Below are 16,806 nucleotides of genomic sequence, written 5' to 3' on the forward strand. Positions count from 1 at the left end.
CCAGAGGAGTAGGGGGAAAACACCACAGGGAAAAGAAAATCTCCAGCTGAACTTTATAACAATTTAAATGAGGCGAGAAGCCTTCTGGCCAGAGGGAGGGCACAAAGGCAGTGTGCAGACCACAGGCTGGGGAAGAACCAAGCCCTTTTCTTTCACAGCTGGGAGGTGAGCAGCGTGACACAAGTTCTCAAGCCTGGCTTGCCCATCGCCTGGAAACAGACTCAGGGCGTTTGAGGGCCACAATGGGAGTGGGACCAGCTCTTCAGTATGCCTGGGAGTTGGTGAGGCCTGACAAGTCAGCACAGGCCACCATAATCCTCCTAAATACACAACTCCATTGACCTGGGAACCTCACCTCCATCCCCTCCAGCAGCGATAGCAAGACCCACTCAAGAAGAGTCTGAGTTCAGACACTAGCCCTGCCCCCACCTGATGGGCCTTCCCTATCCACCTGGTAGCTGAAGACAACGCACATTTAATCTTGGGATTTCTAGAGCCTTGCCCAACACGGGTTCCTCTACATACTACCACAGCTGATGCTCTCTAGAAAGCACCCTCTCCCAACAGGAGGCTAACCAGCACAAAAATAGAGCATTAAACCACCAAATCTAAGAATGCTCATGGAGTTTATTTCACACCCCTACCACCTCCATTGCAACAGCTACTGGCATTTACAGCTGACAGATCTATAGAGAGTTCACATGTCAGGACTCTGCGGACAATCCCAGTACCAGCCCAGAGCTGGGTAGACTTGCTGTGTGGCTAGGCCCAGGAGAGAGAAAACAATCACTGCAGTTCGACTCACAGGAAGCCACATCCATAGGAAAAAGGGGAGAGCACTACAACAATTGGACAAAAGAATTTGAACAATTGCCTTCAGCCCTAGACCTTCCCTCTGATGAAGCTGACCAAAATGAGAAAGAAGCAGAAAACCAACTCTGATAATATGACAAAACCAGGCTCTTTAACAATCCCCACCCCAAAAAATCACACTAGCTCACCAGCAATGGATCCAAACAAAAAGGAAATCTTTGATTTACCTGAAAAAGAATTCAAGAGGTTAGTTATTAAGCCAATCAGGAAGGCACCAGAATAAGGCATGCCCAATGCAAGGAAATCCAAAGAATGATACGAGAAGTGAAGAGAGAAATATTCAAGGAAATACATAGCATAAAAAAAAATTAAAAACTTCAGGAAACACTGGACACATTTATAGAAATATGAAATGCTCTGGAAAGTCTCGGCAATAGAACTGAACAACTGGAAGAAAGAAATTCAGAGCCTGAAGACAAGGTTTCTGAATCTGATTCAACATTAAAATGAAAAGGAATAAGATAATATGAACAAAGCCCCAAGTCTGAGATTATGTTAAATGACTAAACCTAAGAATAACTGGTGTTCCTGGGGAGGAAGAGAAATCTAAAAGCTTGAAAAACGTATTTGGGGTAATAATTGAGGAAAACTTCCCTGGTCTTGCTAGAAACCTAGACATCCAAATACAAGAAGCACAAAAAACATCTGGGAAATTAATCACAAAAAGATCACCTAGGCACATTGTCATCAGGTTATTCAAAGTTAACATGAAGGAAGGAATCTTAAGAGCTGTTGAGTCAAAAGCACAAGGTAACCTATAAAGGAAAACCTATCAGATTCACAGCAGATTTCTCAGCAGAAACTCTACAAGCCTGAAGGGCTTGGGGACCTATCTTCTGCCTCATCAAACAAAAGAATTATCCGCCAAGAATTTTGTATCCAGTGAAACTAAGCATCATTGATATATGAAGGAAAGATACAGTCTTTTTCAGACAAACAAATGTGGCTACTAAGCCACGACTACAAGAACTGCTAAAAGGAGCTCTAAATCTTCAAACAAATCCTAGAAACACATCAAAACAGAATCTATTTCAAGCATAAATCACACAGGATCTATAAAACAAAAATACAAGTCAAAAAGTAAAACAAACAAACAAACAAAAAAAACTAAGTAAACAGGCTACAAATAACATGATGAATGCAATGGTACCTCACATCTCAATACTCACATTAAATATAAATGCTATAAATGCTCCACTTAAAAGATACAGAACTGCAGAATGGATAAAAATTCACCAATCATCTGCTGCATTCAGGAGACTCACCTGACAAAGACTCAGGTAAACTTAAAGTAAAGGGGTGGAAAAGGGCATTTCATGCAAATAAACACCTAAAGCAAGCAGGGGTAGCTATTCTTGTATCAGACAAACAAACTTTAAAGCAACAGTGGTTAAAAGAGACAAAGAGGGACATTATTTAATAGCAAAAGGCCATATTCAATTAGAAAATACCACAATTCTAAACACATATGCACCTAACACTGGAGCTCCCAAATTTATAAAACAATTACTAATAGATCTAAGAAATAAGATGGACAGCAACACACTAATAGTGGAGGACTTCACCACTGACAGCACTGGACAGGCCAATAAGAAAGTCAAGAAAGAAACAATGGATTTAAATTATACCTTGGAACAAGTGAACTTAACAGTTATATACAAAACATTTTATCCAACAACTGCAGAATACACACTGGCCCAAAAGCTCCTTCAGCTAATAAACAACTTCAGCAAAATCTCAGGATACCAAAAAAACATACAAAAATCACTAACATTCTGACACACCAACAACAGTTAAGGTTAGAGCCTACTCAGGAATGCAAACCCATTCACAATTGCCACAAAAAGAATAAAATACTTAGGGATACAGCTGACCAGGAAGGTGAAAGCTGTCTAGGATGAGAACTACAGAATAATGCTCAAAGGAATCACAGATGATACAAACAAACAGAAAAACATTACATGCTTATGGATAGGAAGAATCAACATTGTTAAAATGGTCATACTGCCCAAATCAATTTATAGATTCAATGCTATTCCTATCAAACTATCAATGACATACCTAACAGAACTAGAAAAAACTATTTTAAAATTTATACAGAAACAAACAAAAAAAAGAGGCTGGGCATGGTGGCTCACTCCTGTAATCCTAGCACTTTGGGAGCCTGAGGTGGGCGGATCATTTAAGGTCAGGAGTTCGAGACCAGCCTGACCAAATGGAGAAACCCTGTCTCTTCTAAATATACAAAAATTAGCCAAGCGTGGTGGTGCATGCCTGTAATCCCAGCTACTCTGGAGGCTGAGGCAGGAGAACCACTTGAACCGGGGAGGCTGAAGTTGCAGTGAGTTGAGATCACGCCACTGCAGTCTAGTCTGAGTGACAGATCAGTACTTCCATCTCAAGAAAAAAAAAAAGCTATTAAGAAATCATAAGGAAAAGAAAATAAATTTATTATTTAATAGGTGGAAGTAGATCATCGCAAAAGTCTTCATATGCATCTACTCTTGTGATGGGTGCACCAAAATCTCACAAATCACCACTAAGGAACTTACTCATGTAACCAAATACCATCTGTACTCCAATAATTTCTGGAAAAATAGGAAAATGCTGCACTGAAAAGAACTTCTTGAATGCAAATATAATCATATCTCCTTCCTAATTAAAAATCTTCAATTATTAATGATAGTTCAATAATGATAGTTCATCAGTAACAGTAGCAGGGATCAGAAAACAATGGCCCATGGACCAAATCATGCTTGCAGTTTGTCTTAGTTCAGTCCTCAGACTATGAATTGTTTTTATGTTTTAATGTTGTAAACAATCAAAAGAAGAACATTACTATTTCATGATATGTAGAAATCATATAAAATTCAAATTACAGTGTACATAAAATAAAGTTTTAGTGGAACATAGACGTGTTTATTCACATGGTTCATGTCGGCTTTCATGCTACAACAGAGTTGAGTCATTGTGACAGATTCAAATTTGGTTTATCTGTAAACCAAAATATCATTTTACTAATAATGGGAGATATTAAAATATATAGCCCACAGAGCCTAAAATATTTACTACATATAAAAAATAAAAAATTACTTCCTGGCTTACTGGAGAAAAAGTATGCCAACCCGTATACTATAGGACGGGGTCTAACTCCTTTACCAAACAAAAGAAAGCCCTTTAAAGTCTATTCCATGCCTAACTATCCAGGCCAATCTCCCATATCTATCATCTATGTTTAAAAAATAAAACAAAAAAAAGAACTTGTTTGAAGTTACACTATCTCATGTGCAAATTATGTGAACCAGTTTTCGACAAATTTGCAAAACAAAATTTTTAAAGGATATTGAATATTCAAAGAAAATTTGAGAGTCTTTTTCTGTAATAACAACAAAAACATCTTTATTCCATTTCAAAAGAGATTTTTCATGGCTTACCAACCTCAAAAGCACTATATTTTGGCTTTTCTCAAAGAAACCACTTCACCAGATGTTTGAGGGGTTTTGTGTACACATTTCTGTCTTCAGAGATAAATTTATTGACTGCATTTACTGGAAAACAGCCCTTTCACAAAGGGAATATAAATTTTATGCTGAAAAATTTATTATACATTTTTTTCTCTGAAGAATTTTAGTACTAAATTAATTCTTTAAATTATTGATTAAAGTAGCCAAGCTTTTTTGGTATAGTTTCTAAATGTCCTTTACCTAAAAGATCATTTTGATACAGCCAAAATATAAATCTTAGGCTAAACCACCACCACCAGAGTGCCCCAAATTGTGCATAAGTAGATGTAAACTACTCGGCATTTCTACATGACTCTTCATGGCTTGCCTGCTTGGTATGCATCGTTCATTTTAAGACTCAAAGGTTCTTAGCCCAGGGATAGCCTCTTTTTGGCATGTTTTTCAGATCTTGGGAATGAGGAAGAATATTTACAGGCAAGTCATAGTATAACATGGTAATAATAAAACATACTTAATGGAAAAATACCAGACACACATCTGGCATCTTCTAAACCTGTTTTCCTGACAGAAAGTTCAATTACAGTAATTTTCAGTTAAAAATCAAACAAAAACCTCGAGTTTCTTTATAAACCAACATGTCATTTTACTAATAACAGGGGATATTAAAATGTCAAAATACTTCTTCCCACATCTGAATTATATCTTCCCTAAACTAGGAAGCAGTACTCTCAGACTGGGATTCCCATGAGGAGGCACAGAGAAGGAGGCAAAGCACAAAAATCCATTGTTTCTTCTGAGAATTAAATATATGAAAAGACTTGGGAAACTAACTTGCCCTTAACGTAAATGACAAACACATCGTTTGCCTTTCTCATATCATTGAGGCTTCTCATTTGCAAAATTATAGAAATGTAATTCCAGAAGACAGAATTTTCACAGAAAGTAGCGTGGCACAGACCAGCTCCTAGAGGAGCTTAATAAGAAGTGTATGTGACTGTGGGGTTGGGTATGTCCATCTCTCTCCAGCCTGGACATCTAGCTATGCTCAATTTGTATGGCTATAGCATTCTTTTCACATGAGAGCTGGAGTTCCACGGGTCTCATAAAAGGTAAAACAATTCTATGCTTGCTGTTTCATTCATTTGTTCAACAAATGCATCTGAGTGATTTCAATAAATACTAGTCTGAGTCATTGTAAGACATGCAAATTGTATTCCTTATAAAGTACATGTATCCAGAACCTTAAAAAAGACCATACATAAGTAGCAATATCCATGTTATACCAAGGTCAAGCAAAAAAAAAAAAAAAAGTGTTAGTCAACTTTCAGGAAGCCACCAGTCACTTTCTCCGCCAGCAGTCTCTGGTTAGGCAGACAAGATTGAGTGCATAGTCCATCTTACCACTGGAAAGTACTTCTTCATTAGTGGTGATGGCACAGGTAATGGAGCAGGCACAGTTAGATGCCAGCACAATAATGAAAAACAATGAATCATCACTAGAACTTTGCAAAGAAGCATATTTTGCAATTAATTCAATTCTGTTGAGCAGAAATGAAAATCAGGATTAAGTTGCTCTGCTTTAGAATACATGCAAAAAAATGGTCTTCTGTAATAAAATCACAAAACAGATAATACATTATAAAGAAGGTTTCTGCATAACAAAATTACTATGTGTTCACATACTAACAGCTCATTTATTTAGTTAATAAATACTTATTCATTACTATCCTACACAAGCATTCCTCAGTGGACACAACAATTACACTGTAATTCCTTCCTTCAAGGACTGATAGTCTAGAGAAATGTAATGTGGCACAGTAGAGCTACAGTTAAAATTTGCCAATATCAGAAAAAAAATGGAAAGTAGAGTATCAGAGAAAAAAAACAATGAAAGTAAAATGGTATAAAGATTATGCATATTGTTTAATGCAAACTTGAGAAATCTCAAGACTTAGAACTGAAATGACAGGCAGAGGGATCACTCTTTCCACTTTTTATTCTCTTATCACTTTCTCATATTTGTTAATCCTCCACAGAGAACCTGGACAAATTTTATCCATCTACATTTCTTTTGGACAGACACTATGATTTCTAGCAGTACAGTCAAATATAATAATATATTTACCAACAAACATAACCACCAATTTCTCATAAAGAGATATTACTTTTATCTTTAAAGCATTCCAGTAAAATGAATTCAATGAGAACTCTTGGTCACCAAGAGAATAGACTGATTCACTTCAGCTTAAATCCGTTAAGTTGTACATTTTGCTCTAATATTTAAAAAGAGGTCTTCTTGTTTATTCTATTTATAACAGCAAAGTACGTTTTCCAAAATTCTGAATACTGTCAGAAAACAGACCCATGGAGACTTAACATTGCCATATTGTATGCAATGGTAGTCCCATAAGATTATTGCAGAGCTGAAAAATTCCTATCACCTAGTGACACTGTAGCCATCACAATGTCATAGATGTAACACATTATTTACCTTTGTGGTGATGCCAGTGTAAACAAACCAACTACACTGCCAGTCACTACAAATACAGCACAGACAGTTAGCTACAGTATATAATATTTGATAATAAAAATCTTTCTTATTTATATATTTACTACACTTTTTATCATTATTTTAGAGTGTATTCCTTCTACCTATAAACAAAAGTTAATCAAAAAACTGCCTCAGGCAAGCTCCTCAGAAAGTATTCCAGAAGAAGGCATTTTTATCATAGGAGATGACAGCTCCATGCACGCTATTATCCCTGACCAGGGGAACAAGAGCTGGAGGCAGAAAATAGTAATATTGATTATCTTAACCCCTAAGTAAGCTCAAGTTAATGTGTATCTCTGTGTCTTAGTTTTTAACAAAAAAAATTTTTAAATAGAGAATAGCTTATAAAATATAAAGCAAACATTTCTGTATAGCCATAAAATGTGTTTGTGTTTTAAACTTATGACAGAATCAAAAAATTATAAAAAGTTACAGTAAACTAAGATTAATTTTTTACCAAAGAAAAATATTTTTAATAAATTTAGTGTAGCCTAATTGTACAGTGTTTATAAAGTCTACAGTCATGTAGTTATGTCTTAGGCCTTCCCATCCACTCCCCACTCAATCACTGACATACCCAGAGCAACTCCCAGTCCTGCAACCTCCATTCATGGTAAGCACTCCATACAGGTGTGCCATTTTTATCTCTTATGTTTTATTTTTACTGTACCGTTTCTATGTTTAGCTACACAAATACTTAACCATTTTGTTGCAATTGCCTACAGTATTCAGTACAGTAACATACTATACAGGTTTATAGTCTAGGAGCATTAGGCTATACCATACAGCCTAGGTGTGTAGTAGGCTATACTACCTAGGTTTGTGAGAGTACACTCTATGATGTTTGCGCAACAATGAAATCACCTAATGACACATTCTTCAGAAGGTATACCTATTTTGCTAATCAATGACATGACTATATCTATTTTCAACATCAAGTTACATTAACTAGAATTCACTCTATCTTTCAGGGAACTCTAAAGATTGTTGTACCAATTTAGCAATTAAACCATTTATAGTGTTACAGAATTTTGACTTAGACTTTAAATGAAATGCTAGAATCTGCATGCTTGATTACTTCTTTAAAATATCGTATATCTCCATAGGGATTTCTAAAGCCATTTAAGCACTCCACAACAGCCAGAATAGAGTTAAGCTAATAGACCCTTAAATACCTATGACTACATACTTCTCAGATAATATTCTTCCATCTCTAGCTAGATACCATCGTCACAATCAGGATAGCACTGAGGAAAGCATTTGGGTCAGAAAATATCTGTTAGCTTGTTTATTGAGCCTGGAAGGAAAATATCTCCGGTGGGATGATTTCAAAATTCACCAAATCCAAATGCTCAATTTTAAACATTTGCCATTTTAAACATGTCTCTCCCCCTACAGCACCACCTTTTAACTAAGAGTACATGAATCCATCCGTGGAAAGAGCGTCTGTGGAATAGAGCACCTCTAGATTCAATGTTTACTCTTGCAGTAGCTCTCTGCTGCAGAAAATGTAAGAGATGTTAGGATCCAAGGAGTCCCAATCAGTGCCATCTCCTTCTGATAAATTCAGAAGCAATTAAAAAATAAGAAAAGTGTATGAGGCAAGGTGGAGTCCAAAATGTCATCCTTGTCACTGATAAATACTGAGTTGGAAGATAAAGCACCATGTGAGAACCAACAAGGCCTGAAAACTCCCTGCCCTCCAAATCCAACTGTAGGAACAGACCACCCACGGGAAAGTTTAAGTCTATAGAGCAGAACATTTATTTAACTGTATCCTCTGGTCCATACTGCAGACAGATGGAAAAAAAAAATATTCCAAATGCCTTTCACTTAGGACTATTGATAGGTTAGCTCCTGACAATTGGTAAACGTAGATCATTGCTATTTCCTACCAGCCAGATAACCCAATCAATCCCAACCAGGGAAAGTAAGAGGTAAAGCAAAGGGCCAGGTAGGTTCAGGGGAAATTCCTACTAAACCAGAAACCAGAAGAGAAAAGAAGTATCTCGTAGCACAGTTCACAAGAGTGAATACACAGTGAACTTCTGTCCTGCAATGCCGATCCCTGAATTCTACAGCACCACACAAGCCTTTACTGGGGAAACTTGCAAGACTAGGTCTGAAAAGAGAAGGCCTCCTGCTACCAACAGCCTACAAAGACCAGGCTGTACAAGCTCTGCTGCACGAACTATGTGCATTCTCCTTCCAGGAGAAGGACTCCACCTCACAATTACCTCTCTTACAGGGCAAGGTCTGTTGGGGTGACAGCTGTTTACAGAAGTTGCCTGGGAAAAGCAAATTGCCCACCACCTTAAGACCCTGTCTTCAGCTACACCCCTTACTGACAAAGGAAAGGAAACCACTGTTCTCATAGAATACTAAATTTGGGTGTAGCCCCTCCCACTGGATGATGAGGGAACTGTTGTCCCTAACTGGCTCATTGTCCAAACTACCTAAAGTAAGGTCACTGGGCCACTGTTTAAGAATTCCACTTGTCACAAATTGCCTCACTAAGAAGTATGTAAAAGAGAGAAAGTTACACGTTTTTCCTATTATAAATTTCAGATATTCTGAAATAGAAGTGAGCTATGCAAATATTAAAACATACTTGATGGAATAGCAATAGAAATACTCTTTTTTAAAACATTCTGACAAATTGATCCTTATGTATATCATAGTACAGTTCTGAATTCAAGGCATCTTTAAGAAAAGCTTAGTACGCTTACTGCTAAATTATTTAGTTGCACCAAAATAATTTTTTTCATGCTAATCTAATCATCAATGTAATTATCTCACAATGTTTCAAAGGCTCTTGAAAAGCAATAAGATAATGCTTTATCAGTAAAAATGGATTTCTGAATTTTTATAATGAATTGTTCTACATACATGAAAAAACAACCTCAATGAATTGGTAGATTCAACTCAGCACTAACTGAATTTGTGGACAACTTTCTGGGGGAAAATAAGACAGTGTGGGCATACTCAGAGGAAAAGAAGGCAGGTTTGAAATGGGGAGATCTTGAGCCTTTCATGACAATATAGTCCTTCAATGGAGAGAGAAAAAATTGGTACCTCTTCAGATACATAAATCTCTAGCATGTGGTCTAATACAGATGTGATCCAAAAGCAATACACATAATACTAGAAATTTCCTATTCATGAATGGTGGACACTCATTGACTAACAGTGAATTGCCATTATTACTGCTCAGTGGAAACACATTTTAACCGCTTAATAATTTCTTCAATTAATTCTCCAATCATTTAACACAGTACCAGCTGTCAAAGCAGGCTCATGGTTGAGTAAAACATGAAGCTCATTCACTTTCACACAACAATGAGCTGCTGATGCTCTCTTATATGATCATAAGTAATGTCATTCATACATGCATGCAATTATAAAAACCAGAAAACCACAGAACAGGGTGACCCAAAAATGTCAGTTTCTCTTTGAGAAATTCAAAGCAACTTCTGACGTCACTCTATCACTTTTATTTTCTGTTTTAGTTTTACCGATTTTTTTCCTTTTCTTTTTTTTTACTCATCGTATTTTCATTGCCATTCTTTTTCCTACACTTTGTTTTTTTCTCCCTGTTACCTATTGTCTAAATCTTTCAAGGATTCCAGAGACATCACTTCTGCAACAGGAAAAAAATAATAGTGTCAACATCTCCTTCAGTGTAATAGGAAAAAAATGACGGTCTAAAAGAGGGCCTGTGAAACCCTTCCAAAAAGGGAAGATACGGAAAAAGATACTCGGAGGGGCAGAGGAAGAAACTGGGTGCATGGGTGGGACCTGCTCTCCATTGTACCAGCAGTACTGACCAGAGTAGGGGAAACCACAAAGAATTTCCAAGCCACTGATGCATAAAGAACCCCTAGTCTGCTGCATATCGAAACAAGTATCTTCTAAATATTTTCTTAACAGTGTTCCCCTGCTTCAAACAGGCAAAAATCACACACCCTGGGCCCCAAAATACTATGCAGTGCTGGCTCCCTCTGCTAAAGACAGAAAAATAGCACAGTGTGCCTGGTGTCAGTGTCAGTTCACCAAGCAAAACTTTTACACTGTATTTAAAAATCAGGAAAACGTTCAGAATCACTGCATCTTTTATATGTGTTCAAGAAACATATCATAGTACCGTTTTGAATTCAATGCATTTTTAAGAAAGCTTTATAGAGTCACTTCTAAATTATTTAGTTACATGATATAATGTTTTATTATAATTTCATGCTAACCATTGATTTATGACTTGTCTAACCTTTCAATGGCTCTTGAAACAACTAAAAGGCAAGAGGTGTCTTTAACAATAGTGTGTGTGTATATATATATATATAAGCAAATTTATTTGTACTGTAAGAATTCTTATCCTTGTTTTTATGCATATCAGGAGCTGCATGAACAGTGACTATAGCATAAAAGTATAAAAAATAAATCTTGAAACTTTTTTGAAATCTTCATCTTACACTACACTGCTTAAAAGGTATACAACATTCTTGAAGAAATGCGTATTTCACATCTTTTTTCCTCAACTTTTGTGTTTTTCAATTATATTGAATTAATTTACAGCAGAATCTAGGACATTCCCAGACTTTGCAGATATCCCTCAAGTTCCATATAGAAACAGGAAAATTATCCTTCTTTGAAGGACAAGAAGCCTCAGACCTTAAATATATCAAAGGCAACCAGTATGAACCAAGCTCAGAGGTTCCTCTCAGATGTTTTTCACTGTATTAGATTTCTGGAAATTCTGGATATGTGGACAGAGGTTCCAAAATATAATTGCTATTTACTTTCTTATATTCTTCAAAAGTGGAAAATAACTTCTAAATTAAGTTGATTTAGAAACCTTAAATGATGTCATAATTCTTAATGAATTATGAATCAACTTTATAGACCTCATTTCAAAGATAGCCATCAATACTAAAGAAGTTGTTAAATGTTTCCTGTGTCATAAAAATTATATAGTCAATCATCTGTGTCCTGAGGTTTAACATAATTTAGACTATTAAACATTTCATATGGTTTCTAACTATAAATGTATCAATCATACCAAAAGATAAATAAAATTAGCAGTTTATACAATGTCTATAGTACCATTTTTTGGCATACAACTGTTGACAGATTAATTGAAAAATCTGAATTTAGTGGAGTCCAAACATGGAATGGCTTTATTGTCTTCAATAATAAACCTTTTGAATCCCCATTTCCCATCTCTTAAAAAAAAATCTGAGTCAGAATCTAAAATGCTTTCTGAATATTTCGAGCTTCTGAAGTTCCCAATCTTGCCCAAATTTAAAACTTCAATTTCATACTCAAGAAACACGCCTCTTACCTAACTTAGGCTTCCTGTGATTCTCCTTCCCACCTCTTTTTTCTTGTTCTAGCTTTTCCTTTGTAGAAGCAGAAAGCAGAGCTTAGAGAAAAGTGCCAAAAACATCGTTTACCTTCCTTGCGCAGTTACTCTTCCCTTAGCAAAAGACAATCTCTGTGTGGTGCGCGTAGAAAGGCTCGTGGTTGGTTTTTTCAAGGCACCACAGGTGAGTTCCATTGGATGCCCCGTTGAGGTAGGCAGGCTCTCCGTGGTACAGGTGTACCTTCTGATGTGGTACATCTGCTCCGGCTCAGTACCTCAGTCCCTGCTTCAAATGATATCACCAATGATCAAGCACACCTGGCTCCCTTGCACTAGTAGCCCAGCATAAAATTCCACCTCCCTGATTGCAGTGAGCCAATATCGAGCCACTGCACTCCAGCCTGGGCTACTACAGAGAAAGACTACATCTCAAAAAAAAAAAAAAAAAAAAAAAAAAAAAAAAAAAAAATTCTACTCCTTGTTTCATAAACAATGGATGATACAGAAGCTCCTCACCTACTTCTGATCTCTCTGCTTTGTGGTTTCTCTGCCCCACAAAGTTTGCTTACATCATGTGGAGCAAGTTGGCAAAGCTGCTATGGGAACAGGCATTTAATGCAGGCTTGAGATACCAATGTCCTCCTCTTCCAACCATGTTAATTCCTGTGAGAGATTCTCTCAGATCCCATTTCCTTGGTGAGGGAAGGACTACGAGGGAGGAAAACCATAACACTCCTTCCTAGGCCAAGAACTACAAGCCACAATGAAAGTCCTCAAATCTCTTAACTTTTTCTTACACTAGCTGGGAGTGACAATCAGACTAGCAGGTTCAATTTGACTATCTCTTTTCATTTAATTTGTTTTTAATTCTGTATACCTTTAAATATTGATTTTTGTTTATGCTACCATACAGATAGAATACAAAGTGAAGGTGTATTGGTCTGTTTTCATACTGCTATGAAAAAATATCCAAAACTGGGTAATTTCTAAAGAAAAAAAGATTTAATGAATTCACAATTCCACATGGCTGGGACACATCTTACACAGCAACAGGCAAGAGAGCATGTGCAGGGGAACTATCCTCTATAAAACCATCAGATCTCATGAGACTTATTCACTATCATGAGAACAGCACAGGAAAAACCTGCCCCCATGATTCAATTACCTCCCACCGAGTCCCTCCTATGCCACATGGGGGTTATAAGTACAATCAAGATGATATTTGGGTGGGGACATAGCCAGACCATATCGGAGGGATCTCATGGCTCAGTGATGGCTTTCTGCAGAATATGGAAACACCCATTAGTTTTCTGTTTTGAAGTTTTAGCAAAACTTCCAAAACAGGAGAAGTCTCATTTCCCATCCTGTTACCCACTGTTAACCAAAATTTGAGCACTATGATAAATTTTTCATGCTGTACTTATTCCAGAATTACTGCCTTCCTTTATAAGGCCAGAGAAATTTATAAAACAATTTCATCAGTGCATTGAAAACAACATTTCTAGAAGCCATTGGCAGTTAGGAGTAGCTTTGATTAAGGGCCATACTTTCATCTCTTCCATCTTGTTCAAGGCTATGAAAGCCAATAGAAATAATTCTGTGACTGGAGAATTAGCCTCTTTGAAAGGATGAAATCAAAAATAGGGACTCTTTTTTAAGAAATGTTTGTAACTCCTTTTTTTCTTTAGTTATCTTCTTCTGCATTCACTGAGACTATTACCTTTACTCCAGCTCTTAAGTTCAATTTTAAGTTTTTTTCTCATTTTTTGAAGCTTCTAAGCTGTTTATCAGACAGTAGGGTATTGTTTTGGTTCTCAATTTGTTTTCTTATTCCAGCTATCCCTGTTTTTATCCCACTCTTCTCTTAAATCATCTTATCTTTGAGTCCTGGTTTTAATAAGTTTATGTTTTCAGTATGTTTCTCCACAGAGTAAATTAAAAAGAATATGCTTTCTGAATAATGTTTTCTTTTAAACTGGGTTCTTTCTGCGCTTCATATATTAGGCTTCTTCCCTCTATCCCCTCGGTATGTGTACATCGGTTTTTGTGTATTTGGTTTCATTTGTTTCCCATAGTTATATTTTGATTGTGCTTAATATGGGAAGTTCTGTCCACATCAAGTGTTTGCCCTGACATTATGTGTGTGAGAATTTTTCTGATTTCTCTTCTGCCTAATCTGGGATAGTGGGTCTTGTAAGCTCTAACCACTTTTACACTGACTATGATCATGGGACTGGAAAAGGGGTTGTCTTGACCAAGACCAAGAGTACTCCTTGCTGGGAGGCTCCAGGCTTGGATCGCCCTGTTATCTAGCACCCATGGGCTGCTCACTCCCAGGCTTGGGCTTGTTACCCCTACTCAGCACAGCTATGTAAAATGGAAAGACCTGGGGCAATTCTTGCCTCTTCAGAGGTACATACTGTGATGCCATATAGGGGCTTCCATTCTCAACATTTTTTCTTAATTTCCCCCAGTAAGAACTTCAGTGTAACTATTTGGGATGTACTTCCCTAAAACAAAAATTCCTTCCTGGTGCCTGAATTCTGGCTCTTCTCTTCCCATAGCTGTAGAATCTTCACCTCCATTACAATTCATTCTCACCCAGATTCTAGGACCAGTTTTGCAAGGAAAGTGGAAAAAGGATTCAAAAATACAATAAGAACATGTAATGGGCTGGGTGAATTGTATATTATTATAGGTAACTTAATTTTCATTATACTCCAAATTTTTTTATGTAAGAAACTAGAAAATGTAAGGAGGTTTAATAACTTGTCACAGCTCAAGAGAAGCAGATTCTTATCCTAGTTCTAGCCAACCTCGAAGCTATGTTTTCTATGCTATACCTGTGGGGTGCTGGTAAATATTTTGTTTTGTATGTTTGTTTGTTTGAGACGGAGTTTTGCTCTTGCTACCCAGGCTGGAGTGCAATGGTGAGATCTCGGCTCAGAGCAACCTCCGCCTCTTGGGTTCAGGCGATTCTCCTGCCTCAGCCTCCTGAGTAGCTGAGATTACAGGCACATGCCACCATGCCCAGCTAATTTTTTGTATTTTTAGTAGAGACAGGGTTTCACTGTGTTGACCAGGATGGTCTCGATCTCTTGACCTCGTGATCCACCCGCCTCGGCCTCCCAAAGTGCTGGGATTACAGGCTTGAGCCACTGCACCTGGCCAGCTGGTAAATGTTTAACAGCCATTTCTGGAGGTGAGAGAGACAGAGAAGGCCTGATGTGTGACATTTGTGATTCCATGGTGTAAATAATCCCACCATTATCAATTTCAAGTTCTCCAGCAAAGAGCTCACAAATGTCTTTAAAATGTTTTTACTCTCCATATTGATACCCAGTTCTCTATTTTCAACAATCACACTTACTCCTTCTCTAATTCTTCTCCTTAGTTTTATTAACCATGCCAAATTTCTAAATTCTCTGGGCTCTTCTTGACCCAGGTATGTAACCAGATATTCTTACTAATCTCTGTGCTCTACTCCCTAAGAGGTTATCCTGGCCCCCATGTGAGCCTGGAACCTTGCCTTGTCTTTGCTAGATTCTTAGCTGGGGTCTGGATACCAGTATAGAGGTCTGATTACCAACACGTAGATGATAAAAACCACATGATCTACCTACATTTCTGAATGTCAGCTACTAAGGGTTTGCCCACTGCTATCCATGTACCACCTGTCTATCACCACAGAGTGTATAGATCCTTCCTTCTAATATTCAAAGGTCTGTTTCCCAGGAACATTTTCAAACATTGTGGTAAGGTCTAATTTCAGGTTCCCAGTCTTCACAATTGTCCTTTATCTGCTGCAATTAACCACATTTTGCTGATGTATCCCCAGGGTATGATGTGGAACCAAGAGTCTGCTCACAAAAGCAGGAAATGAGTAAGCTTTTGTGGCACATCAGTGGTGAGGTACCACCTTCCCTCCCATCAGAACACTCACTGTTGCCATTGCCACCATGACCACTACTCACAGCCCAACAGAACAGAAATCAATACTCCAACATCTCTCGTTTGAAAGACTATCTGCTATAACCCTGGATTTCCCCACTTCTCAGTTGTTTTGTAATTTTCTGGATGTTTACTGCGAAATCTGTGTTCTCTATCCTGAAGCTGTACAAACTATTCACTGTATTTAGTGTTGAATAGAACTATAATTTCTAAAGCTATTTAAAAGAGAGTGGGGGGAAGCCATTTCCCTTTCTTATTCTGCAGAAAGAATTTAAAATGAGTAAGCTGAATCCATTCATTATTACTGCATAAATCAAAGGCAAAATTATTTTTCTGAGTAAAAAAAAAGGGGGGTAAGTTAGATTCAAATTAAAGAGTACGCATTAAAATATCATGCAAAATGTTAAATTAAAATGCTAGTATATTCAAATTGTATAATTTAGAAATTAACTTGATTTAGAACCTCTAGGATTCAAAAATCACTGAGCAAGGATTAGGACTTAATCATTTACATCTTCAAGGAAAGATCTTATTAGCATTTGGTAAGGTGTTAACTGAATCCAATGACACTTCTGAGGAATAAAGTGTAATTTGACTGTCTTATCATT

At 37.1% G+C, this 16,806-nt stretch overlaps 1 protein-coding gene; it reads right to left on the reverse strand.

Moving 5' to 3' along the window:
- The window catches only part of LOC101052147 (ADP-ribosylation factor-like protein 2), an 889,888-nt gene that overhangs the window by 563,575 nt on the left and 309,507 nt on the right, over positions 1–16,806 (reverse strand).

This window comes from Saimiri boliviensis, chromosome 2, assembly GCF_048565385.1.
Source record: "Saimiri boliviensis isolate mSaiBol1 chromosome 2, mSaiBol1.pri, whole genome shotgun sequence".
NCBI lineage: Eukaryota > Metazoa > Chordata > Mammalia > Primates > Cebidae > Saimiri > Saimiri boliviensis.